Raw genomic sequence first — 26,377 nt, 5'->3', positions numbered from 1 at the left:
ATCAGTCTTCTGACTGGTTTCAAGCGATCCGCCTCAAATTCCTCTCCTGTACCAGCCTCCCCATCTCAGAGTTCGACTAGCAATCTAGGTCCTCAATTATTTGCTGGGTGTATTCCAATCTCTGTCTTCCTCTACAGTTTTTGCTCCCTCTCGTACCATGAAAGTCATTCGCTCATGTCTTACAAGATGTCTTATCATCCTGGCCCTTCTTCTTGTCAGTGTTTTCCACACACTCCTTCCATTTCCGATTCTGCGGAGAACCTCCTCATTTCTTACCTTATCAGTCCACTTTATTTTCAACATTCGTCTGTAGCACCACATCTCAAATGGTTCTCATTCCTTTCCCTATCAGTCCACTCTATTTTCAACATTCGTCTGTAGCACCGCATCTCAAATGGTTAAGTTGTCTTCTGTTCCGGTTTTTCAAAAGTCCATGTTTCACTACCATACAATGCTGTGCTCCAGACGTACATTCTCAGATATTTGTTCCTCGAAATAAGACCTATGTTTGATACTAGTGGACCAGGAATGCCCTTTTTGCAAGTGCTAGTCTGCTTTTGATGTTGTCTTTGCTTCTTCCGTCATTGGTTATTTTACTGCATAGGTAGCAGAATTTCTTAACTTCATCTACTTCGTGACCATCAATCTTGACGTTATGTTTGTCACTGTTCTCACTTCTGCTACTTCTCATTACTTTCATCTTTCTTCCATTTATTCTCAAACCATATTCTGTACTCATTAGATTTTTCCTTCCATTCAGTAGCCCTTTTGGGCGTTCTGTATTAATGTTGGACCATGCCTCTTTAGGCAGTTTGTAGTTTTAGTGTGTTCCGAAGAAGGCGTGGTTATCCACGCCGAAACCTAGGTCAACATCCGGTTTCTATTTGCAATCTAGGCGGATTCTTTGTAGTCATTAAATTATACCATTTGATTTCTTTTTGTGGGGATACCTAAAGGATCGTGTTTATGTCACTGAGCCCACATCCCTAGATGATCTAAAATGGGGTATTGAGGACGCATGTTGCTCCGTGACACCGGTGATATTACATCTCGTCTGCAGATCCTTTAGAAGGCGCATTGCATTGTGCATTTAGGAACATGGACACACGCGTTTGAACGTCCCATTTAAATCGACTTCCCGCCGTCAGAACATCCATCATCCACCACACAGCCATGTATTATGTACAGCGTGTGGTATCTGCCCCTGAAACTTTGAAGGGTTTAACTCCCAAACTAAAAGTGATAGGAATGTAATTTAAATTGATGTATACGCAGCTGGTGTTAATGATTCCAGTGCATGATAGAAACAGCTATTGTTCCATTTAAAAAATGTATCATTTTGCTGTAACTCTTTGGATAGTAACAAAATAACTATTGAGTGATAGTATATACAAAATCGTTGTAAGCTTGGTGATTAAGTACCAAAATTTTCACCTTAGTTTATGAGTAACGGAATACTATGCTAGGTGCTGGGGTGGAGAAGAGTTTGCACCTTTTTAATTCTGACGAATTTTGCATGAGAACTAGAAATGCACTCGACCCCCTCCTTACCGAACACCTAATTAATTTTGTGCACAATGGTAACGAAAGGAAATGATGGACCCTGCTAGTTGGTAAAATAAGGTGTGCACACTCACTATAATTTAATAAAAATCATAATCTACTCCGTGATAAGAAAGATAACTATCATAATAAACAAGAGGAAATGGGATTCTGCATATATCTACGAAATGATATGCGGATTAAAAATTACAATGAGATTTATTATACATCAGAACATAAAGGCACATGATTATCGACACAAACAGTAGGTTAAAGGATAGGGTGTACTGAACTGTTATGAGAATAAGAGTTGGCTCGAGAAGAAGGGGCTCCTACTCTCTCTGATGCAAAAGATTGACGATAATGACTGGAGGTCCTCTAGAATCAAATATTACTCTCCCGACTATGTTGCAATATCGCAATTAGTAGTGAGAGCTCAAATAGGATCATATGGAGAAACAATCAAGGTGGACTTGTAGCAAAGCGAGTGTGCTTGTTGCTGAGGGATTCAGTATAAAAATTATAGGCCCTACAATGCCGAAGCCGCAAAATACTGTACCACACCTGAAATCTGCAGCACGTCGTCGGTAGGCAGCGTTCTAATGATGTAGGCGCCGATTTCTGCTGTGCAGCAACTCTGTTTCAACCCATGGCCTCGAAGGCTGTCCAAGAATTTTAAGGTTTGCCGAGAAAGTGCGACTAAGTCGCAAGACCGTCCAACTCTGATGAAGATCAGATCCTGAATCCCCTGCGCGCGTGCAACACAAGAGCGAAGCCAACATTGCTGAACTCCCTACTGTCCTCGAACACCGCAAATCAGCATTCAATGCTGATTCCAAAATTCCTTCACACTGTCTCAGAACATCATTCGCACCAACAGCGATCGTTCACTCCAGTTCTGAGCAGTGATTTATGACGTCAACTAGCCCCAGTTTAAGTTGACCAATCATGCCTCTGCTATTCAGCTGAGGGCACTGAGCTTGCCATTTGTCTGGCTACAGAAACAACATGCCTAGACCACCGGCCATCTGGCACCAGACAGTCGCGCCCAGCCGGGCATGGTCTACAAGTATTCTCAGAATCATGAGGACAATGCAGTCAGTCGGTGCCAGCAGTCTTCGTTCCAGAATCAAGTGTTGAGTTAAAAAAATTGTTTTGGTGAAGTTTCCTGTTTTACTGTTTTGTTTTATTCTTTTATGTAACATGAATGTTCAATTACAAGTGTGCTGTAACAGCTGATTTATGTTTCAGTCGTGTGGAGCGCAGTGTATTTCGTCTGGTATGGTGGGGCATGGCACCGAGGCTTGACGACTTGGTCGTTGCCAGTGGAATTGTGATTCATTACACCGGGTTCCCTGCTGCTGGTCTTCTGTCTCGATCTTGTCTTTAAGTTGCGTATTGTGGTTCTCCTCGTCCCTGGCTCTAACAGGTTGTAAGCTTTGTAGCTCGTTCCTCTGCTGCTTTGGTGAACACACCTTTCGCTCTAAATATGAATTTAAACGCCTAAAACTGGGTTTCACTCTGTACTTAGTGCCCAATCAGATTGCTGGAGGCTCTGCCTTATTAATTCTGTATTTCCTTATCTGCCTTTTGTTTATTATATTTGTACCTTTTGTGCTGATTGTGAAATTTAATTTTTATAAACGAGGGTTTCATGTGCTGATGTTACTTGCGAATGTTTAGACGATGAAGAGCTGTTTTTTTATTATTTTTTGTTATTTAATTAGTGCCTCCCTGTAGTGGCATCAACTGGATTATTCCTTAGTCAGCAGTTAGTGTGCCCAGTGTCTTCTTTGCCGAGCGTTGAAATTTTAGAAGTTGCCCTATTATTACTTGTGTGGCTTATGTTATGCCTTAATGTTATACCTCGGTATGAATTCATGTTGCAAAAGAGAAGTTATTGTACACGATGTTGAGAGTTTGACAAGTTTTGATAGTATAAAGTATTTACACCAACAGAAATTTTGTTAATGTTTTATGCATCTGTTACGGAGATTTTAACAGAGGTAGAAGAAAAATTTTTTGTGCTCCTGTCAGGTTGTTAACTCTATCTGTTTTACTGTTTTTAAGTTGTGCCAGGAAATAAACATTGTTTAACACAAGCAGTGTATGTTTGGTAATTATGGCCTGTCGTATTGTTGCACGCAAATAGCACGTTCCAGTTATCTTTCTCAAAGGCAAGGGCAGTACTAGAGTTGTGTTGGAAAAAGACAATTACGTTCAAAAACTGTGCTGTTTACTATCATATGTAACGTAGAGTCAGTGCTGACCCAGCAAAAGATGTTGAAAGAATAAATAACTCCTGAAGAAAAGGACGTCTTAATTTTTAATTTGCTGTGCTCCCTAGATTATACAGCCATCCGAAGATAAACAAGGAAAGGGTTCCCCCTAGGCCGATTGTCAGTAACACTGGTGCTCCGACATACCGTCTAGCAAAACGCTTTGCTGCACAGTAGGTCGGTGTGTGCATCAATTTAAGAACGCGGCTCATTTTTTACGGCGATTAGAGGAAATGCCTTTCAATTACTGACAGTGAGTTTTGATATGGTCGCTCTCTTCACTTGCGTTCCTCTGTCTGATTCGCTACAGCTGATCGACCTTAGGTTTTCAACATTTGTTGACTTATCTTCTATTCACCGACAAATAATGTGGGCAGGCAGATGGAGTTGCAGATTGGGAATCTGTTGTCTTCTGTTATTCCCAATAGTGTATAGAAGATTTAAAAAAAAAGTACCGAATAGGTGGTTCTGACACCTTTCGTTTCTTCAGATACGTAGACGATACTTCCATTATTTGGCTTCAGAGAAGCGAGAATTTGAACAGTAATTTTAGAACACCTAAATTCAGTCTAACGTAATATTCGCTTCACGATAGAGGTGGAAAAGGATGGAAGCCTTTCCTTCCTACATGTGTCAGGCTGGAGGAAGGGTGATGGTACCTTGGAACATGCGGTTCGTAGATACCCAACTCATACTGATAGTTCATGTACAATCTGATTGTTGTCACAATCCGGCTCAGTGTGAAGGTAAACTTTGTACCTTGGTTCACGATGTCATCCCAGACCCAGAAAGTTTGTCACGTGAGTTAGTTCACATGGTTCAAATGGCTCTGAGCACTATGGGACTTAACATCTGAGGTAATCAGTCCCCTAGAACTTAGAACTACTTAAACCTAACTAACCTAAGGACATCACACACATCCATGCCCGAGGCAGGATTCGAACCTGCGACCGCAGTAGTCGCGCGGTTCCGGACTGAAGCGCCTAGAACCGCTCGGCCACCACGGCCGGCGTGAGTTAGTAATTCGACTTTTTACTGCTACTAAGATACGGAATCCAGTGGATTTTGTCCCCGCTGCACTCGACTTCGTTGGCTGCACATGCTGGCGCACACGCTTAATAACCTCTACTGTTTCCATTTGAAGACTCTGTTGATCGTCATTGCGGTTCGTACACTGATGGTAGATTGCGCATGGGGCCTTAACATGACGCTTTTTGAAGCCAAAACTCATAGCATGTAATGAACAAACGACGCTGGATTGCAATACAGCTGTTGGTTTTAAGTTCACGGAGGCTTTCCGGCAGTTGTTCTTCCCGCGAACCATTCGCGACTGGAACAGCAAAGGGAGGTAATGACAGTGGCACGTAAAGTGCCCTCCGCCACACACCTTTGGGTGGCTATCGGAGTATAAATGTAGATATAGATGTAGAAGTATCGTTATTCAGGTATCTAAGATTAGGGCTCCTTTAGAATTCGTGAAAGATGATCTTGGTTTACGTAAAGCGGGTGTCTATCGTATTTCTTGCAGTTGTGGCTTGTCTGGTATTGGACAGACTACCAACTTCGTTGAGACCCAGTGTACTGAGCATAAGCGTCACTCATGCCGAGAAAAACATGTGATATTGCCTTGCCACTGGCCATCCTACGGAACTGAAACAACACGGGGGCTTTGGAATTCATTTCCAGCTATTTGGATACTATTATTAAGGAAGACTGAGATGCAGTTTTACGCTTAAAATCTGAGTGGAAGCCTATTCTCTCCCTGGTGAAAAAACACAGACAAAATTGATGCTATCTACACCACAGCTTATTAATATCCTCTGTCGATGAATTCTGATGTTGGTCGCCTTTGGAACCTGTGTGTGTGTGTGTGTGTGTGTGTGTGTGTGTGTGTGTGTGTGTGTGTGTTGTATTTTGGTATATTTTCTGCAGACAGAGAGACACAGGTTTTAATTCCTTTGCATAACACTCTCTCATTGCATTTCTGCCTTCAAAATGGCATGGTGTGAACCTGCTGAAATATCGGTACTTATCAAAGACATCAACTAGCTCCATTCCCATATGTTTTGATCTCTCATCATTTACTAAACTGGTTAATATCCTGTATGAAAAAAAAAGTAACCATATAACGATCAACAATGGTCAGTGTTATATTTATCTCTTTAATTTGCTATGTTAGGACTAATATACTAATAGCAAATTTTGATAATTGCTGGTCATGATAGCTAGTCAATGGATACTTTGAAGTGACTCTTTGGTTGTTTATTTGCGTCACCTTTTCAGAAATAATGGTGTTTATTCCCACCCGGAGAACCAAGATTGGATTATAGATGTTTTAAAAAATTTTTATTTATTGAGACTAATTGAATGGGGTATTATTAGCTTTGTGAACGTATTTGAGAAGATACCGAAACGAAAAATAGAGGAGTCGACATGAAATGCCTGGAGTCGTAAATGTTGGCTATCTTTTGGCATTTGTTAATTGACTTAATTCTTTCGTCTGGCTGAATGTATCTTGATGTATCGACAATAGAACAGTTGGTTAAGCGGGCGCAGAAAAAGGATGATATCTTTGCCTATGCGCCTGACTCATTAACATCGCACGTTCCAATCGCACGTTATTAGTCTGCAGTTTGCTAAAATATGGGATCGTCGATACGTCTATTGTGGCGCGTTATACCGTTAGTTACGCCAGTTCTTAATGTATCAGGTGACTGCAGATAAATATATATTCTTAACTAACATCTTCGTGCTGAATTTAGAACTGTTCTTAGTTTTTTCTGTCACAGTAATCTGCAATGGAATGAAGCGTATATATTTTTTAGTTGTGCGAATTTTATTACGAGACCAAGCTCGGTACACGAAAATGCCTTACTTTTTGTGTAAGGGTATTCAACAAGATGGCGCAGTGGTTAGCACACTGGCTTTGCATTTGGAAGGACGACGGTTCAAATTCTCATCGACCATAATTTTCAGGTTTTCTGTGATTTTCCTAAATCGCTCCAGGAAAATACCAGGACGGTTCCTTCCTTCCTTCCTACCTTTACGTTAGTGGGATAGCTGTGCAAAACAATGTGTGGGAGTGTAAAGGTTTGGCCAAATCAGAGATATTTTCTACCTGGGACACACGAAAAATATTGCTCTTACCACTGCATATCGTACTGGGCTCGATGGAGTACCTTGTAAGGGCTCTTCCATTAGGTGCATTCTGCCTGAAATACTGTTATATGGAAATCTTATTTTTGTTGCTACTCAAATTCACAAAGTTATGAAGGATCACAAATTTTGAGAATACAGTGAAAGTTAAAGAAAAAGATGCAAGTACTACTAAATTTGAAAAGTAAATGTAGCAGAGTACTGACAATATTGGAAAGAGAACTGATTAGTATATGTCAAAAATCCTCAAAATACTTGAATGTTTAAAATGTGAGAACTTAATTTGTAAAAACTGCTGAGATGATAGAACAAAATCAGAATCAGCACTACAAACTGATCCTGGAACATCTGTTATTTAGAAACTGTGTGAACTTTTAAAACTAAGTGGCTTATGTTATTTCATATGGGATATTAAGTATTCGATTTTTTACACACCAAGATAGAAAATTTTTCTATCTCCTGTTCCGTTACTGATACCTACAGCCTAACAATTCTCAAGCGCACAGAAGTATCAACACCAGCTAGCTACTGAGTGAAAAATTTCGACACGCTTAGTCAGTCACCTAGAGTGTGACATCAGCACTTCTGCGTGGGAGTGGGAGCAAGTGTAAGACAGGTGCAGACCAACCTGCATCCGTTACTCTTGTGACCTTATGTAAGAAGCACCAGATAGGACGCAACAACACCTATCAATAGTTTGACGAAACAATTATGAAACTGAAACAAATAGATTAGAGTAGTAAAACAAAACTGAAGATCGCTGACGACTCGTAATTAGTGGGACATCTTCAGTCATTGCAAATGACAGTATAGAGCAAAGCCACTCCTCAACGCCATAAATACTCCACACCACTAGCCTCGAGTCAGTCAGCAGTATATATAGTGTTTGCGCCATTCACACTCGATTCTATGATCATTATATTTTAATATCTTGTGTGAGTGTGTTAGTGTTCATCATACTTTTGCTGCCAGTTGTGATAACCACTGATCCATAACTGTGCATGACTACAAACTAGCATCGAGTACTGAAGCTGCTACTGATAGGTAGTCCACGAGCATACAAACACCATTACAGTTCAGGGCAGCAACTGCTCTGAAAGTTCAGCATCGGTCAGGTCAGATGACTTACTGAACCAGAGAGCCAGGATCAGCATTCAACATGACATCGCAGCATCCAACATTGTGGTCCATCTGATGGGACTATACGGACAGTGACCTTTGAGGGGCAGAGTACTCTCAGGACAGCATGTGAGCCAAACACAGACGAGCTGCAGTCACGGCTTCATCCGTAGTGGATCAGCCGATGGAAAGCACCTTTTGAACTGGTGGTCAACCCACCATACAAAGTCTCCGGCCTGCATTCGGGGTTGATGCAGCAATCTTCGGCAGCCCTAAGTCCGCCTCTGGATTCAATACATTCCAGTCCACGAAAGACATGACAACAAGACGTATTCTGAGGAATAAAAGAAGTAAAATCTTAGCTTTGAGAACGCCACACAAATTCCTCAGACGGCAAGTAGGCTGTTTAGGTTTTTATGTTGGTAACGCCACGTAGCGCTCTGTGTGAAAATCACTGACTGTGCTGTGTGCTGTCTGTGACTGGTTGGACTCATTGTTGGAATATTCGCTTGTGTAGCGTTGGGCAGTGAGATGTGAACAGCACGTAGCGTTGGAGGTGAGCCGCCAGCAGTGGTGGATGTGGAGAGGGAGAGAAAGATGCCAGAGTTTTGAGAGGTTACTACAAGCGGCCGATATGGATGTGTGTCCGCCAAAAAAAGAAAATTTGTAAAGATGGAGGTCATGAATTGAGATATATATATATATAACTTTTGAACATTGTTAAGGTAAATACATTGTTTGTTCTCTATCAAAATCTTTCATTTGCTAACTATGCTTATCAGTAGTTAGTGCCTTCAGTTGTTAGAATCTTTTATTTAGCTGGCAGTATTGGCGCTCGCTGTATTGCATTACGAGTAACGAAGATTTTTGTGAGGTAAGTGATTCATGAAAGGTATAGGTTACTGTTAGTCAGGGCCATTCTTTTATAGGGTTTATTAAAAGTCAGATTTCGTTGCGCTAAAAATATTGTGTATCAGTTTAGTGATGATCAGAATAAGTAAAGGGAGAAATGTCTGAGTACGTTCAGTTTTACTCAGCTGTCTCTGTATCAAATAACGTAGACGTTTACCAGCACAGTCATTCATAATTTTTCTAAGGGGCTCGTTTCAAGTCTCCGTTCTGACGAAAACAGTAGTGGTTTCCAACTCGGGTTTGGGCGATCCCTATAGATTACTTAGTCGTGACGGTGTAAGGCGCTGCAGTGATGGACTGTGTGGCTGGTCCCGGCGGAGGTTCGAGTCCTCCCTCGGGCATGGGTGTGTGTGTGTGTGTGTGTGTGTGTGTGTGTTTGTCCTTAGGATAATTTAGGTTAAGTAGTAATGTGTAAACTTAGGGACTGATGACCTTAGCAGTTAAGTCCCATAAGATTTCACACACATTTGAACATTTTTGAACTTAGTCGTGGTAGTAAATTTGGCTGAGTCGAAGATTCAGTAAGAAAACATTTATAGGAAACTGTAGCACATGGGAGATTTAAGACTTTATGCAATTGCATTGTTAGTGTTCGTGAAACAAACGAGAAAGAACAAGCGCCGAGTTTGTGAAGCATGATTTGTTATTGTAAACGACAGCCCTAATTGTCCGATCCTATTACAACCACTCCACAAAGATATTAAAGCAAAAAGCTAGTGTCGATGAGACAGAGTTACAGAGAGCTACCAATACTACCCTTCGTACTAACGTCCAAACTAAGTCACGGACACATGGATGCCACAGCAATCGCTCGTCACAGCGTGAACAGCAGTTTCTGGCGGAGTTTAATTTGGTTTTGAGACGACATTTGTCACGAGTAACACACATTTAGGTCACGTTTTGTCAGGTTTCCTCGACGTTGTTGCAATTACAGTCTCCGGACGTTCGTGCCTCTGTAGGCGGACGGTCTGCTTGTTGGAGAAGTATTCAGATGGAGCTCAGGAAGACTTAAATGAGATGCCTGCCTGGGACGGAGCCCCGTGGCTACAGGCTGTCTGTATTCTGGTCGGTGCACCCACGAGTCCGCAGGCCACGGTCTCTGTGGAGCAGCGCAGCGGACTTCCTGCGACAGTGGACCCCATTAGCAGCGACTGGAGCGGGCCGCCCCGGGCCGGCTGCGGCAGCGCCTGTGCGCGTCGCGCCTTCAGCCCACCCGCCTTCTTCGACACGTAGCTATACAGCGGATGAAGAAGTGGTACTCAGTCTCTTCTTACCACAATGTCGATGACGTGATGCCAATTCATGCATATTACAAAAAAGTACGTATGCGTGGGTAGGGTGACAGTTATTGAACTAAAGCGTCGTAACTTCTGAACGGTTTGCGTCAGGACGCTCAAACTGCTCTGTTAGCCAAGGGGCATGATGGGAATTAGTTTGGTTTAGCGACGAAGCCCACTTTCATTACGATGGGTTTGTTAATAAGGAAGACCACAGCTCGTGGTCTAGCGGCTAACGTTGCTGCCTCTGGATCACGGGGTTACGAGTTTGATTCTCGGTCGGGTCGGTGGTTTGCTCGGCGCGGGGACTGGGTGTTTGTGTTGTCCTCATCATCTCATCATGGGGCGAGACTGAAAATGGAAAGACTGGAACTTGTACTGACGCTGATGACCACGATGTTGAGCGCCCCACAAACCTACGTCATCACCGCCAATAAGCAAAATTGGCGTATTTTCGGGGACTGAGAATCCGCATTTGGCGATTGAGAAGTCTCTTCACCCACAACACGTGACTGTGAGACGTGTAATGTCCAGTCACGGAATAATCGTTGCAATATTCCTTGGATTTCATCCGCATTATTCAAGTGGCCCTGTTTTCGACAAGATGTGGTTCATGCAAGACAGAGCTCGACTCCATCGAAGCAGGAGAGTGTTTGATGTCGTGGAGCCGGCCGCTGTGCCCGAGCGGTTCTATGCGCTTCAGTCCGGAACCACGGTGCTGCTACGGTCGCAGGCTCGAATCCTGCCTCGGGCGTGGATGTGTGTGACCTCCATAGGTTAGTTAGGTTTAAGTAGTTCTAAGTCTAGGGGACTGATGACGTCAGATGTTAAGTCCCATAGTGCTTAGAGCCGTTTGAACCATTTTTTGTCCTGGGGTACCCAGAGGCTACTGGCATGGGCATCGATAGGCCCCCATATTCCCTGCATCTGAACACATGCAACCCATTTATTGGTGCTATATGAGACAAGGTCCAAGGCAATAATCCCAAAACCACTGATGAGCTGAAAACCGCCACTCAGGAGGTCATCGAGAAAATCGATGTTCCTACACTTCAGCGGGTCTCGCAGAATTTCGCTACCCGTCTGCGTCTCCAGACAAAAATATCAGCAAAAATGAGGAGCAACTGGAGAGAGTAACTAAGAATCTTGGCCGGTCGAGGTGGCCGAGTCTGGTACCGCGCGACCGCTACGGTCGCAGTTTCGAATTCTGCCTCGGGCATGGATGTGTGTGATGTCCTTAGGTTAGTTAGGTTTAAGTAGTTCTAAGTTCTATGGGACTGATGACCTCAGAAGTTAAGTCCCATAGTGCTCGGAGCCATTTGAACTAAGAATCTTGGCATATAGTTGCGTATCGCTTATGGTTGACTGGCCACAAAAAGAAGAGAATGTGAAGGCGGCCAAAAAGGGGAGGCAACGAGCAGGAGTAACTATGACTCTCTTAAGGTAGCCAAATGCGTCGTCACCCGACCAAAAATTACAGCAAACGCGAGGAGCAACTGGAGGGAGTGACTAAGACGCTAGGCATATAGTTGCGTATCTCTTATGGCAGACTGACAACAGTAAGAATGAGAATGCCAGTGATGGCAGGCTTATCGAACACGACATAACCTAAATCCGAATATCTTCAGTAACGTTTACATGCTGAATGAAGTGTGTGCTTTAGTGTGTAACTAATTTACGTTTTATTAAAACAATTCAATAACTGCCACCCTGTATACTGTGAATGTATGTATGTATTTTTGTTCCACAACTCCTCCTACACCAGTGGACCGATTTCGATCAAACTTGGTATATGTATCACTTACTGTCGGGGAATCATCGTTGTGGGAGTAAGAACCATCCATCTATCAAAGGCATGAAATGTGTTCACAGTTGCGAAAATGGACAGCCATGAGCTGTATAAAGGAATTACGACAATGAAAACTCGTGCCAGACCAGGACTGGAACCCGAATTCCTCGCTTATCGCGAGCGGTTTCGTTACTGTTACGCTATCCGAGCACGCTCCTCGGCCAGACCCAAGCATTAACTCAACTCACTCTCTTTTTACACAGGTCGCAGAATGTTATAGATATATTTCTCTCGTACTTCTGGGTAAAACTGATCTCGCTGTCAACTGCGGTGTGTATTACAGTACATCGTTCCGCGTCAACTGTGTCTTTCCCATTCCGACCGTCCACTGGGTGTGCTGATGATTACCACATAATGATTGACTGACACCACTCGGCTGAGATGCAGGGAGCGTTGGCGGAACACCGGATATCTGCTACTTGTCTCTGTGGAGCATGGGATTAAATGTAGAGGTCATCACTTTCATACATTTGTTTGGTAGCATTCCTAAATGCTACAGACTGGTCTTATTTCCATATACTGTGATACCCTTCACATGATTTTATTTTTATTTCTTTTACTTTTTGGCCAATAAGATGATTGTATCTCTTTTTATATGTACTACCCCACGCATGTTGTGAACACCACCTTCCGGCGATGGTCAACACTGGAACAGTAATTATGTACATGACTGCAAAATAAAAGAACAATGCTTTTCGAAATGAAACACAGAGACATCCGCCACCCTGTCGATGGGGAATATGAGATTAACTGTGCAGGTCATCACCTTCAAATAGCTATTGGAAGCACTCTACAATACCGCAAACTCTTCCAGTTTCCATATGTTGAGATGTTTTCCACATTTTTGTCAACGAGAAAATTCGCCTCTGTGTTTTATTTCTGCCAGCCTGTGTTGTGGTAGATGTACAGTTTAAGCCATGCATTGCTCAGCTTTCTGTGAGTGCCATGGAATCGATACATGTTAATGTGGGTTTAGCAGCAGCTGACACAGATCTCTAAGTCATGGTAGAAGAAACAAAGTGTATGGCAGTGTACACTGACGTGTAAATGCTACAAGCGATAAACAATGATACGTTTGTTTGCGTGGCCATCTTATGCAGTAGCTGTTAACATCTCTTACTATATGTTGTATGTCTTGAGCTGACTACAATATGATTAAAAAGAATTACACCAGAAACGTTTCGCTTTTATTTACAAAGCACCTTCTGTGGTTATTCTGTATATTGGATACACACGTTTATACATTTTTTGATTGTTTTAGGTTAAAAACAGCGTTTTCTTTATAAAGTTGATAAAATGTACAAACATGTGTATCCAACATCCTGGCAGATTAAAACTGCGTGCCGGACTGAGACTCGAACTCGGGACCTTTGCCTTTCGCGGGCAAGTGCTCTATTACCTTTTTTTTAATTACCAGATTTTCATGAAAATCAGACAACCGTAGTCAAATCATCATTTAATATCGGCTGCAAAATGAAAATCAACAAATTAGTTCAAGCACAAACAATTATTAAATTCTGAACGGGAAAACTAACCCATTATCCCACCCTCCTTGTCAATTTCTTGTTGTTTTTGTTGTTGTTGATATACATGTGGAAGAGAGAAAGTGACAAAACGAAGCCTCAAGGGAGGAGACTCAAGCTCAGGGAAGAAACACGGATCACAGGGGAAGTTAACAAACACCCTGACGTTAACAAGAAAAAGCATATTCGCAAAAAGCGTTCGGTATCGTGGCAACCGCTGCCATTTCCAATGCGCAGTTGTCGGATAATGGTGAAAAACGCGGGGATCTGGGTCATTCCCGCCTTCAGCGACATGGTAAACATAGTAACCCAAGAGCCAGACAATCGTGTTCGTCTTCGTCTGAGGAAAAAAGGATATGTCCTGATGTAGGAGAATGTCGTCTGGGAAAGTGGTTTCAGGCCCTCGAGTAAGGAAAACTAATTGACGGCGGACCCAGAGCCAATGATCCCGTCCGCAACAACAAGCCTGTGAAGTAATGTGTCAGTTTGATGACGTTCCTCACATTCCTCACACTGATCACTCGGACGAAGGCCAATACGAAAAAGACGATCACCAGTAGGTATCAGACGGTGAATGACCTTATACCACGTTGAAACAATCTCCAACGGCCAGACCGTTTTCCAAGACGTTGACGGGGAAGCAGGTTCAACAGAAGAAAGCGGCAATGGTGCACCCCAACGGGGTATTAGTATGTTGGTAGTAATATGCGCGATAGAAAGTATATCAGCACCTAGGATACCGATGATTAGAAAGTATTCACGAATGTTCCGCAATTTAGGATTAATCTGCCCAACAGCAACAGGAGGGGACAGACAGACCGGCCAGAGGCGGGAGATTAAACGAGAGGTAACTGAATGCGGTGCTCGCGTACAGGTTAAAACATTGTGGCGGGCAAATAAGATGTCTCCACTTTGATATCGGAGAGACCCAATCCTCCAAGCTTTCGAGGCCTGGCCACTACTTCATACCGGACTCGAAAGATATGGCAGCGCCACAGGAATTGACCAGACAGCTGATTCAGTCTGCGGGCCATCATCGCGGGAAGCGGGAAGACCTGCACAACGTAGTCTACTTTACTGAAGTCATAGGTCTCTAAATCTCGTACCTTGTGAAGGAGGCTAAGGGAACGGCGTTCATGTTCAAGGATCGCCCCGTGAACATGACCCGTAACCTCATGCCAATTTAGTGTCTCCATTTTGATCGGATTGCGATCCACTAAGATCCCTAAGGTTGTAACCTCCCAACAGTAAACAATATATAATAACCTCCCAACAGTAAAAATATAATATAATTATATAATCCGCATGCAGCGTAACCTCCCACAGATAAGTTCCGTAACTTACCAATAATAAAATGTAACTTGTCTGTCAATAAAAATTGTGACTTACTTATAACCTTTAAATAATTAACTGTAAATTTAAATTGGTAAATTTTGGACGTCGGCAGTGCTGCGTCATAGCCCTGAAAGATCATTCAGAATAAATTGAAAATTCTTACCTCAATAAGGTCGCCGGATAACGCATATATATCTGCTCCTATAAGAAATTTTTCTGACACAGCCCAGTGCAATGCTGGCCGACAGATTTGTCATGTATAAAAAGAAACAACTGATTTTTCTTTACAATAATCGGGATGATCATCGATTGGCGAGGGTAGTACATTCTTTAAATTGAGATGAATGATTGTCAAAAGTTACTTTTTATGAGAAAGATTATTATTATTAAGAGTTTTTTTTAAACATTTACATGGGACTTGATATAACAGTACCACATATGCGCGAGGCTGCTTTTATCTTATACTACAATGCTCAGGCACCGCCATCGCTCCCCTACGACCGGCCCAGCCAACTCCACACACACGACTGCTAGCTACTACTACTACTACTACTACTACTACTACAACTGCTACACAGTTCCTACTGCATACAACACTGCTCTTTGGTCTGAGATTCTCTTATAGCTTACATATCGCAGGCAGCGCGTGAGCAATCCATCGAAATTACAACTGCTCGAGTGCGCTAGCAACAAATTCGTTAATCATGGACTTCTTACAAGGTCTTCTGGCGAATGACGACCGTCGCACATGGAATGACGACTTAATCGAAGCCTCTCAACGGTGGGAACGTGCATTTACGATAATTAATGTGAGCACCAGCAAGACGACAAAATGAATACAAGGTATCCTTAAGTCTCGGTAAGTCCTCGACATGTCGTACTAAAAGCATGACTTCATCGGCGTATGCACGGACCGAAAAAAGTTCCCCCAATATAATTCAGACACGTAATTGCATGGAGAGGCGACTAAGTAAGGGATCTAAGAACAAAACAAAAAGAGACATGGATAAGGGGCTTGCCTGGGGTAAACCCCGTCTGATCGATATCCGGGGGTTGGGTGACCGTTCACTATCACCGAGACACTGATACCGGTAAAAAGGCGAGTTAAGACCTGTGGAGCATCATTATTAATGCCGATAGGGGTGAGCACTCTCGTTAAAAAATCATGGCTGACACGATCAAATGCTTTTTGGAAATCAAGCAAAAGCAAAGTCCCTGCGATGTTAGCGGCAGCCGCCACGAAATTACATCGTGAAATTCGAGAACAGAAGTCAGTATCGTGCTTCCAGGCACACATCTTTGGTAGGCGCAATAATGCTATCGAGCAGCTTAGAGAGACGGATATTAATTGCTCGAGCGACATTTTTATAATCGAAGTTAAGGAGAGTAATAGAACGGATGGAATCAATCGCATGGCGACTTGTGGATTTCGGGAGGTAGAACAGTTTACCTTCCTGAAAAGGAGTAGGAAGTGAGACTCCCCGCATCACTTCATTTACCATTGGCGTTGAGGTGTCACACATCGCCCGCATCTCGTGGTCGTGCGGTAGCGTTCTCGCTTCCCACGCCCGGGTTCCCGGGTTCGATTCCCGGCGGGGTCAGGGATTTTCTCTGCCTCGTGATGGCTGGGTGTTGTGTGCTGTCCTTAGGTTAGTTAGGTTTAAGTAGTTCTAAGTTCTAGGGGACTTATGACCACAGCAGTTGAGTCCCATAGTGCTCAGAGCCATTTTTTTTTTGTCACACATTAGTGGCCAAAATTGAACATAAAACTCCTTAGGAATACCGTCTAATCCAGGCGACTTGCGGGACTGAGATCCTGTAACAACATCTTATATATCATCCTTGTGAAAGGGACACAGAAAGGTGTCATTTAATTGAGGAGAGACCACGCGATGCAGCAAGGATTTAAAGTCGTCGAGAGAGTTTTCAGCAGATCAATAAAATAGGTGTAAATGAAGTCGCCAATATCACGGTGAGAGGTGAACATGCGGTCGTCAGCGGTTGTGAGGGAGGCAAGGCACACACGTTCCCGGCGCGCCCGTAAACGGACTAGATGGTATAGTAAAGTCAATTCGTCTTGTAAAAGGGAACGTTGTTGAGACCTCGTCCGCAATCCCTCCATTTGAATGCGTTTGAGCTGCAGCAATTTGGCTTTGATGCGCTGTATATCAGTAACCCGTAGGGTAGCATGCGTAGCACTATCGTACAGTTGACGTGAGACTGAGTAGTAAAATTCTTGCGTTCGTCGATCGTCTGCCACCTTCGCAGCTCCAAAACGTATGAGAGCCCTACGGATTTGTGGTTTAGCATGTAGTCTCCACCATGCCACAATAGACGAGTACAGGTCCATAGTACAACAAAAAAATGGTTCAAATGACTCTGAGCACTATGGGACTTAACATCTGAGATCATCAGTCCCCTAGAACTTAGAATTACTTAAACCTAACTAACCTAAGGACATCACATACATCCATGCTCGAGGCAGGACTCTAATCTGCGACCGTAGCGGACGCGTGGTTCCAGACTGAAGCGCCTAGAACCGCTCGGCCACTACGGCCGGCCATACTACAACAACGAAACCAACAGAGGTATCTTGTAGATAGGCTATATTGAGCATCCAGGGAGGACGAAACAATTTTACCGGTTGCTGCTCGTAATTAAACGTGACGGCTACGGTGCAAAGATCAGTAAAACAGGCTGGTATCACATCGAAATCCAGAAGTTGCCCACTCACTCAAGGGATCGGAAAGGTAAAAGCGATCGAGGCGACTGCTAGATGTGGGAGTAAAATATGTACGTCGCACAAGTGTAGGATAGCGAGAAACCCACAAGTAACGCAGGCGCAAGGAGCGCACCAGGTCGTAGAGTTCTTTATTGAAATTAAAATTAGGAGACTGATCTACCGGCCGTAGAACGCAATTGAAGTCCTTACCAGTTAATCTTTGTCGGGGATTTGTGAAGCAGGTAAATGATTTCTTCTTTATAGAAACTCGAACGTGAGGTAGTACGACCTGAGTAAGAAGGGGCATAAAGAAAGAGTAAACTGAGATCACAAAACGTGCACCCGATCCCCTTTCCACTATCGAGTACTTCCAAATCCATCACCGGAATGCCTTCCCTATAAAACAAGGCAGTGCCCGTAGAAAGTTCGGAAGCTGCATTAAAAAAGATTGAGAACCCAGGAATGGAAAACTGGTCGAATAAGACTTCCAGTCAAAAAACAATATCTGCCCCAGATTGGTATATAAACTGTGGCAAAGCGGCGAGCCTAAACTCAGAACATATTCTGTTAATATTCAGAGTAAGAAATGTGTGTGCTTGCATGAAACTTCAACCCAGAAAGAAGAACAAAGAACGGTAGAGATCAGTCAGTTGACGGAGCAACATACAAGTAACCATACCAGAATCAATCGCTGAACCAGAGAGAGAAGAACTACGAAACAGAACCCTCATCTCCGCACTGCTTTTTCTTCATCCGTGATGCGGCTCTCTGTGGCTATTTACGGAGTTTCAGATAGCGAGGGAGAGGACTCTACAGCCCACTCGTCCGCAGACAGGGGTTCACGGAGGGACGGTTGGTGAATAACAACGGGATCCACTGGCTCTTGAGAATCAATTAGTTGTTTCATGGGAAATGGCTGTGACCCAGGGGGGGGGGGGGCAGAAGTCGCAGAAGGGGGATGGGAAACAGAGTCGACGGGAGAAGTGTCCGAGAGAACCGGAGAAGACACGTGAGAACCGGAAGCAGGTTCATTCACGGGCGTCTCCGAAGGGACGGCCGCAACAACAGAAACGCCGGCCGGGATGGCCGAGCGGTTCTAGGCGCTACAGTCTGCGACCGCTACGTCGCAGGTTCGAATCCTGGGTCGGGCATGGATGTGTGTGATATCCTTAGGTTAGTTAGGATTAAGTAGTTCTAAGTTCTAGGGGACTGATGACCGCAGAAGTTAAGTCCCATAGTGCTCAGAGCCATTTTTGAACAACAGGAACAGCGCCAGATAAGGTGTCAGGGATCTCCTGCACAGGCATGAAAACACCTGTGGCGTCCTCATAGACGATTTTAGACTGAGAAAGAAGGTCCTTTACTGGAGGCCCATCAGAAGATCGAGACAATAGAGAAGGTTCATCAGCCGCATCATCCAGTGTTCGGCGACGCTTATTGTGAGAAATCATGGCGGGCACATCGGACCTAACGCCGTCAGCATCCCTAGGGAAGGACAGCGGCGGAAAATCACGGGCGTTGTCGGTCAACGGATCACTGCGTCCCCAGTAACAGGGAGAGATTCAGTTTGAGATCCCTGCAGGAGAAGATCAGCTAAAGTCAATTTCTTTCACTGTTCTTATGTAGGTTTTAATACCACCACACGCTGCGGACAATTAGCACGGAAATGACCGGTTTGATTACAATAATAGCATTGACCGCCGTACCTAATATGGACCCTGTAACCACATACCTGTAGATGAGAAGGAATGTTTTTGACCACCATTTCCACCGACCGAATACCACTATAAACCTATAAGCGGTTCTGAGCAGGCCAGCGTTCCTTTCAGTGACGTATTTCCCCATAACGAAGCAAAACGGGCCTCAGAAAACAGTCGTCTACCTCGGGCGGAAGGATAAACACCCGGACTTTCGTTTGTATCACTTCTCCAATTACCAAGAGAACCATACTAGTAAAACCATAACGGTGCCTAAAGGGTACCTGCGAACCTGACGAGAAAGTATCTAATCAACCTGGAGCGGGTCAAGAAACTTAACAAAAAACATATAATTGGCTGTCAAAATATGAAGTATCCACCTGATCAGTAGTGACTTTAATTGTATCCACTAACCAGTCATATATCTCCAAAGAACCGGGCTGGACGTGAGGCGTGGATCTGCCGAAGGTGAAGCTGACAGTACCTGTACGCGGAATTTTTGTGGGAACCATGGTGGACATCACGGCGCGGAACGACGCCGTGACAGGAAGGGCCGCACGATCACCAAACACTAGCCGACAACCAGCGAGGCGACGCGCACGGAGACCTACACGACACTAAACGGACGCATAGGAAATCACGCAGCGCTACGGTAGAGCCGGAAGTAATAGGACTACCTAGGCGCCCGACGCGCGAAGCGGGAATCCACCATCTGAGCTACCCAAGCACGACCCACGACCCTTCCTCACAACTTAAATTCTCCTACCTTCCAAACTTCACAGAAGCTCTCCTGCGAACCTTGCAGAACTAGCACTCCTGGAAGAAAGGATATTGTGGAGACATGGCTTAGCCACAGGATGGGTGATGTTTCCATTGTTCCAGTAGGAAACATCCCCCAGGCTGTGGCTAAGCCATGTCTCCGCAATATCCTTTCTTCCAGGAGTGCTAGTTCTGTAAGGTTCGCAGGAGAGGAGCTGTGAAGTTTGGAAGATAGGAGACGAGATACTGGCAGAACTGAAGTTGTGAAGAAAGGTCGTGAGTAGTGCTTGGGTAGCTCAGATGGCAGATAGTACGTTATCAAACAAAGCAAAGAAAGCGTTGGGCACAAAATCGCTTTGTCCATTGAGTAACCTAGTGGGCCCCTGCTTTTTGGCCTTGTAAATCTCCAACTCTTCCAACAATTCGAGAGCGTGACCCATCTCTGCCAAGTGTAGAATATGCATACAACTGTCAATAATGCCTACAGTGTGGCCGGTTTCTGCCAAATGCATTCCCAATGCAGTTTTGTTATCTGCCTGCAAATGCTCCCTGAATCTTATTTTAAAAGAACAACCAGTTTGACCGATGTAAAAGCCGGCACGGTAGCTCAGCGTATTCGGTCAGAGGGTTAACAAAATGGTTCAAATGGCTCTGAGCACTATGGGACTTAACTTCTGAGGTCATCAGTCCCCTAGAACTTAGAACTACTTAAACCTAACCAACCTAAGGACAGCACACACATCCACGCCCGAGGCAGGATTCGAACCTGCGACAGTAGCAGTCCCGCGGTTCCGGACTGAAGCGCCTAGAACCGCTCGGTCACCGCGCCCGGCTGAGGGTTAACAGCCCTCTGTAATAAAACCTGAATCAACGGCTCAACACTGAACTTGAACGGGTGTCCTGGGACATCCGCACCGAACAAATGCAACGAAAAAAAAAATCATGACCAAGATTCAGAGGAACTGTATAAAAAAACCGCGACGGAGTTTTACTTGTATGGGATCCTTAGCAGATAGGTTCGAAAAATGTGACTCATTTCGAGATATGAGAGTGGCATGAATCTGATTCACCAGTGGCTGTAATCATTAAAAGACGTATCTTCTGGACCCAACGCAAGTAGTGGTAGAATGGATAGACTTGATTCCGAATTGCAGACAGTATTTCTTCCCCAAAGGATAACACTATCAGCAACTCATGTATGTGCCTGTAGACTCCGCTTTTTATGCAGGGTGGCGATAACATAGTCGCTATGATCGTGTTTTTAATAGAGCAGTTATTATGCGAAATGTATGGTTTGGGCTGTAGAATATCTCTGCGATCAGCTTCAAATGTCGGTTCTCAATAGTGTTCCTCAAAAAGAACATCGTCTTCCCTCCACAATTTCCCATTTGGCCTACCTGGTTAGTGAAATCCGACTAGTGACAAAAAAACTTACTCGCCATGCAAACTGACTCTCATGATCAATTTAATACTTAACCTATCAAACTAATATCAATGAAATACCACCTGGTAAGTGAAGAAGTGGCTTGGGCACCGCAGAATGATTCTCGACAGGCGTTTCTTTTCTTTTTTCGTTGTGGCGATATCTTTTAACTAAATTTCAATCTCCACCTACACAGGGCGAAACAGGCTCTCACAACTTGTTTCGTAAATGCTGGTATGATACAGCATCACATTAGTAAAAGGGGACCTGTTGTAGTGCACAAAACAGCTGGATTCTCTTGAATTATAAGTTGTCGTCGAACGTAGACCAAATGGCGTGTAAGATTGTCTGAAATGTTTGTAATACACACGTGCATGACAGTTTATTTACAGACACTGAACACGAGAGACACTCTCAGACCATGTAATTTGTCCATTAAGCTGAAAGAAATTGCTTAATATAGATGTTTTTTGTTTAGAGTTTAAATTCTCGCTTTTTCTTTACTCCGATGATGGTTTCGAGATAACGAGGACATTGTGTGGTGATCAGTACTTTTCGCAGAAAAATAGTCGAAGTTTTTTTTCCTGATTTTAGACATGGTGGACACGTCTCTGCTTATCATTTGTGGTCGGTGGCTGTGCACTTCGTTGTATGTAAAAAAATAATGAGATGAGAATTGTATCCTGCAGTCGAACATATAAACTATGCCGATTTTGCTCATAAAAGTAAAATAAAATGGACTTTGCCTATTTTCGTGGAAAGAAGACATTTATTTTCGTGGTTGTGTTTTCCTTTTTTAAGAGTTGCTTTATTATAGGCGTCACATTGATGTTAAATAGTCCAGTGCTTGGACCGGCGTGTAGGCGACTTTTCTAAGAGGCCGCAGCTCTCCCTTCAGACAAATAGCCCTCCGTCAGGATAGCTCTCATTTATCACGGTTTTCTGAGGGATACTGGGACCCACGTGCAGGTTGAGAAAAACAGATGTCATCCAGAGGTGGGGTTGGGCCTCAGGCAATGGAAAAGCCGAGGTATGGTAGCGGAACACGACAGGAGTGAAGTTAAGACGGACTCTCCGAATGAAGAGCTCAAGGCAGTGATTCTGGGCACTTTTATGTCGAGTTCCTTAAGAACGCAGACCTACCTGAGGAAACGTGCGTGATTCGGTCGTATAGACACTTGAATTTGGGCGGTGAACGGCCGCTACTATACCTTAACTTAAGAAGCTTTGTATTTAGAGTGGTCTGAATGTGCTCCAGAATTGGACTCTAACTTACTGTTAGTCCGCTCGCGTTAAGGAACTCAGGATAGACAGAGTATGAGTTACTGTTCTTTGTATAGCATGTGTCAATTTGTGAATAATGTTGAACTCTAAACCGTTGTGAGTCGGTGCATGTTTCGTGTATTGTAATTACGAAATGGACTTAATTTTCGTGTATCTGTGATGACTATTTACGTTTTCGCGTATCTTTGCTGATTATTATGATTATTTAGTCTGGGGAATTTGCTACAATTCTCGCAACGCTCTCAACGAGCTTTACTGTATTTGATGAGGGTGTTTTCGGTCTGTATTTTAACTGGATGTCGTAGGACGACTTAGCGTTTATTTGAACTTTCCTCTCTTGAATAAACATTCTCTGTCGTAAACATCAATTGCAGACGTTAGAATACAACCCTCTTTATTAAATTATTTGTTTATCTTTTGTGTAATATCTGTGCATTTTGTTAACTAGCAATTCTAGCCAATGCATAGATTATTTGACTGCAGGATCACAGCAACAGGTTATTATTTGCATCGAATTAGCTGTCGACCACGAAAGCAGACTTGTGCGGCTCGACCCGTTGACTACATCGAGTGTTCCTTCTAAACAGAGCCGAGCGTAGCCCAAATACCTAAAGTACGAGTAACTACAGGTAAAGACGTAAGTGGTTTCCTCGCATGTGATGCTCTTAGGCAGAGCAGCTACTCAGCAGTAACCGTTAGGTACCGCAGACGATTCTGATTTACATTGTTGATGCATCATCAGATGGTAAATCCACATACACATGGGCAGCTTGAGTTTCGAGAAATTTTCGTTTCTATGTAATTTGCGAGATTTTTTCTAGAATGGAGTCTTGGGTACTAGTGAGCTTAAAATCAACGTACAGTCGAAGGAATTTATTTAACGTGTAACTATCTGCGGCCTCTTCCTTAGCTGAGTGACCAGCGTGTCTGACTGCCATGCTGAGAACCCGACTTCAGTTCTCGGTACTGCCAGGGATTATTCCTTGGTGGGAGGAAGGGACCGTAATGAAACCGACTGATGGTCTGGAAAGCTGACGATGACTGGGGAAGCGATGTATCGGGCGCATACATTCTGTACTGAGTCCGAATGGCGGAGGATGACACGGCGTCCAGTCAACATGGCATGGCACTATGAGGCTTGTAGCACCTCTGTTTTTTTTTTTTTTACTGCGTAAAAACAAGTCACATTCATATCAAAATACTGAATAAATTTTACCAACTGTAAGTAGGCTGTTTAGGTTTTTATGTTGGTGACGCCACATAGCGCTCTGAATTGAAATCGCTGACTGCCCAGTGTATAGTCTGTGGGTGGTTGGACTCATTGTTGGATTATTCGTTAGTGTAGTGTTTGGCAGTTGCATGTGACAACGCGTAGCGTTGAGCAGTTGGAGGTGAGCCAGCAGTGGTGGTTGTGGGGAGAGAGAGATGGCAGAGTTTTGAGATTTTAATATGAGCAGACGATCTGGACGTGTGTCCGTCAGAAAAAGGAAATTTGTCGAACTGGATGTCATGAATTTATATATATATATAATGTCTTTTGAACATTATTAAGGTAAATACATTGTTTGTTCCTTATCAAAATCTTTCATTTGCTAGCTATATGCCTATCAGTAGTTAGTGCCTTCAGTAGTTAGAATCTTTTATTTAGCTGGCAGTATTGGCGCTCGCTGTATTCCAGTAGTTCGAGTAACGAAGATTTTGGTGAGGTAAGTGATGCATGAAGGATACGCTATTGTTGGTCAGGGCTATTCTTTTGTAGGGATTATTGAAAGTCAGATTGCGTTGCGCTAAAATGTTGTGTGTCAGTTTAGTGATGATCAGAATACGTAAAGAGAAAACTGTCTGAATACGTTCAGTTTTACTCAGCTGTTTCAGTATCAAATAACGTAGAAGTTAACCAGCACAGTCTTTCTTTACATTCGAAGGGGAAGTTTCACAACTACTGTGAAGTAAGGCAAAGATTAGCATTACTATGTATGCATTCTTTTGCCTCCCTCATTTCGAAGACTGAGACGAGACCAGAGAAATTATCTCTAGTTCGTAGTTGAGAGAGAATGACTTTTTCTTTTGTAACCGGACCGTTGTTACCCTTTTTTCCACCATTACATGTGGTGTAATTATTAATATAAACGGTCGAGTCCCATTAATGTAACCACCACCAATGTTCGACGTCAGCGTGCACCACTCTCAGACGGAACGTGGCAGCACTAACAGTGGAGGACATAAAAACTGTGTGAGTGAGGGTGGGGTTGCCGACTACATTGTAATTGTTGTGGTAATGTTGAAACGGAGCGATTTACCTGGCGTTCAAATGGGTATAACCATTGCCTTTCTGGACAAGTGTGGAAGCCTTTCCAAAACGTCTAAATCTGTAAACTGTTCAAGTGCCGCTGTGGTAAAAGTATACCACGCATGGCAAAGTAACGCTATCCAAGATGATGTCGGCGCCACTGTGGTGCACCAGGAGCCATACGTGACAAGGGTGAACAACTGCTGTGGAGATGTATAGATGGAGATGTGTACGTGCGAATAGATGTGCAGCTGTTGAGCAACAGGCTGCTCAGCTGAAGCAAGTGGTTACCAGCAGTGTCTGCTCAACGACCTGCTTGGGAACCTGTACAGAAGGCACCTGGTTCATGCACATATGCTGACTGCTGTTTATCGGCGAAGAAGCCTGGACTTTGCACACCAATGCCGCTAATGGACGTCCACTGATTGGCTACACGTAGCATTTTCGTATGAATCATGTTTTATGCACCATTGGATATATGGTCGTTGGCATGTATGATATGAACGTCTGTTAGCAAACACAAGCGTTATTCCCTGGGTAATCTCGTCATTCTGGAACCCACATTGGATCAACACAAGTATGCATCTTGTTCTTCGGGCCATGTCCGCCCCTTAATGCAACGTATCACACAGCCTGAAGTGTACGTGCGCGGTTCGGAGAGCACCAGACTCTCAGTGTTTAGACCCAATCGCGACCTCGATCGAGCTTTCGGAGCTGTAAATCCGCAACCGAGAAACACAGTGCAGCTGGCCATAGCATTGGAGTCGATATGGCTTCACATCCATATCGGTACCTTTCAGAACCTCACTGACTCTTTTCCTCCGCGGTTCGCAGTGGTCTGTGCTGCAAAAGGTTGTTACTCACGCTTCTGGCAAATGGTCACATTAATGTGACTCGGCAATGTAATATCAATACAGATAGTGATATGACGTGACGTACTTAACATTAATATCGTACAACGAAACGTAGCGAGTATTATTAGCGGTGCATACTAGGAATACACCCGTGCTCAAGGGACAATAAACAGTTTAGCAGGAAACTCATTACTGTCTCATCTCTCTATATTTAATGCAAAATCATTATCACAGAGGACTATCAAAAGAATGATTCGCATTGTATTCCTAGTGCTAAGTGAGAGGCTACACGGTTAACAGTCATTCAAATTCATGTGGCACAAAGACACTAGGAAATGAAACAAAAAGAATAGGAC

The sequence above is a fragment of the Schistocerca nitens genome, chromosome 1 (assembly GCF_023898315.1).
Source record: "Schistocerca nitens isolate TAMUIC-IGC-003100 chromosome 1, iqSchNite1.1, whole genome shotgun sequence".
NCBI classification, from domain to species: domain Eukaryota; kingdom Metazoa; phylum Arthropoda; class Insecta; order Orthoptera; family Acrididae; genus Schistocerca; species Schistocerca nitens.
Note: the sequence above shows the minus strand (reverse complement) of the source record.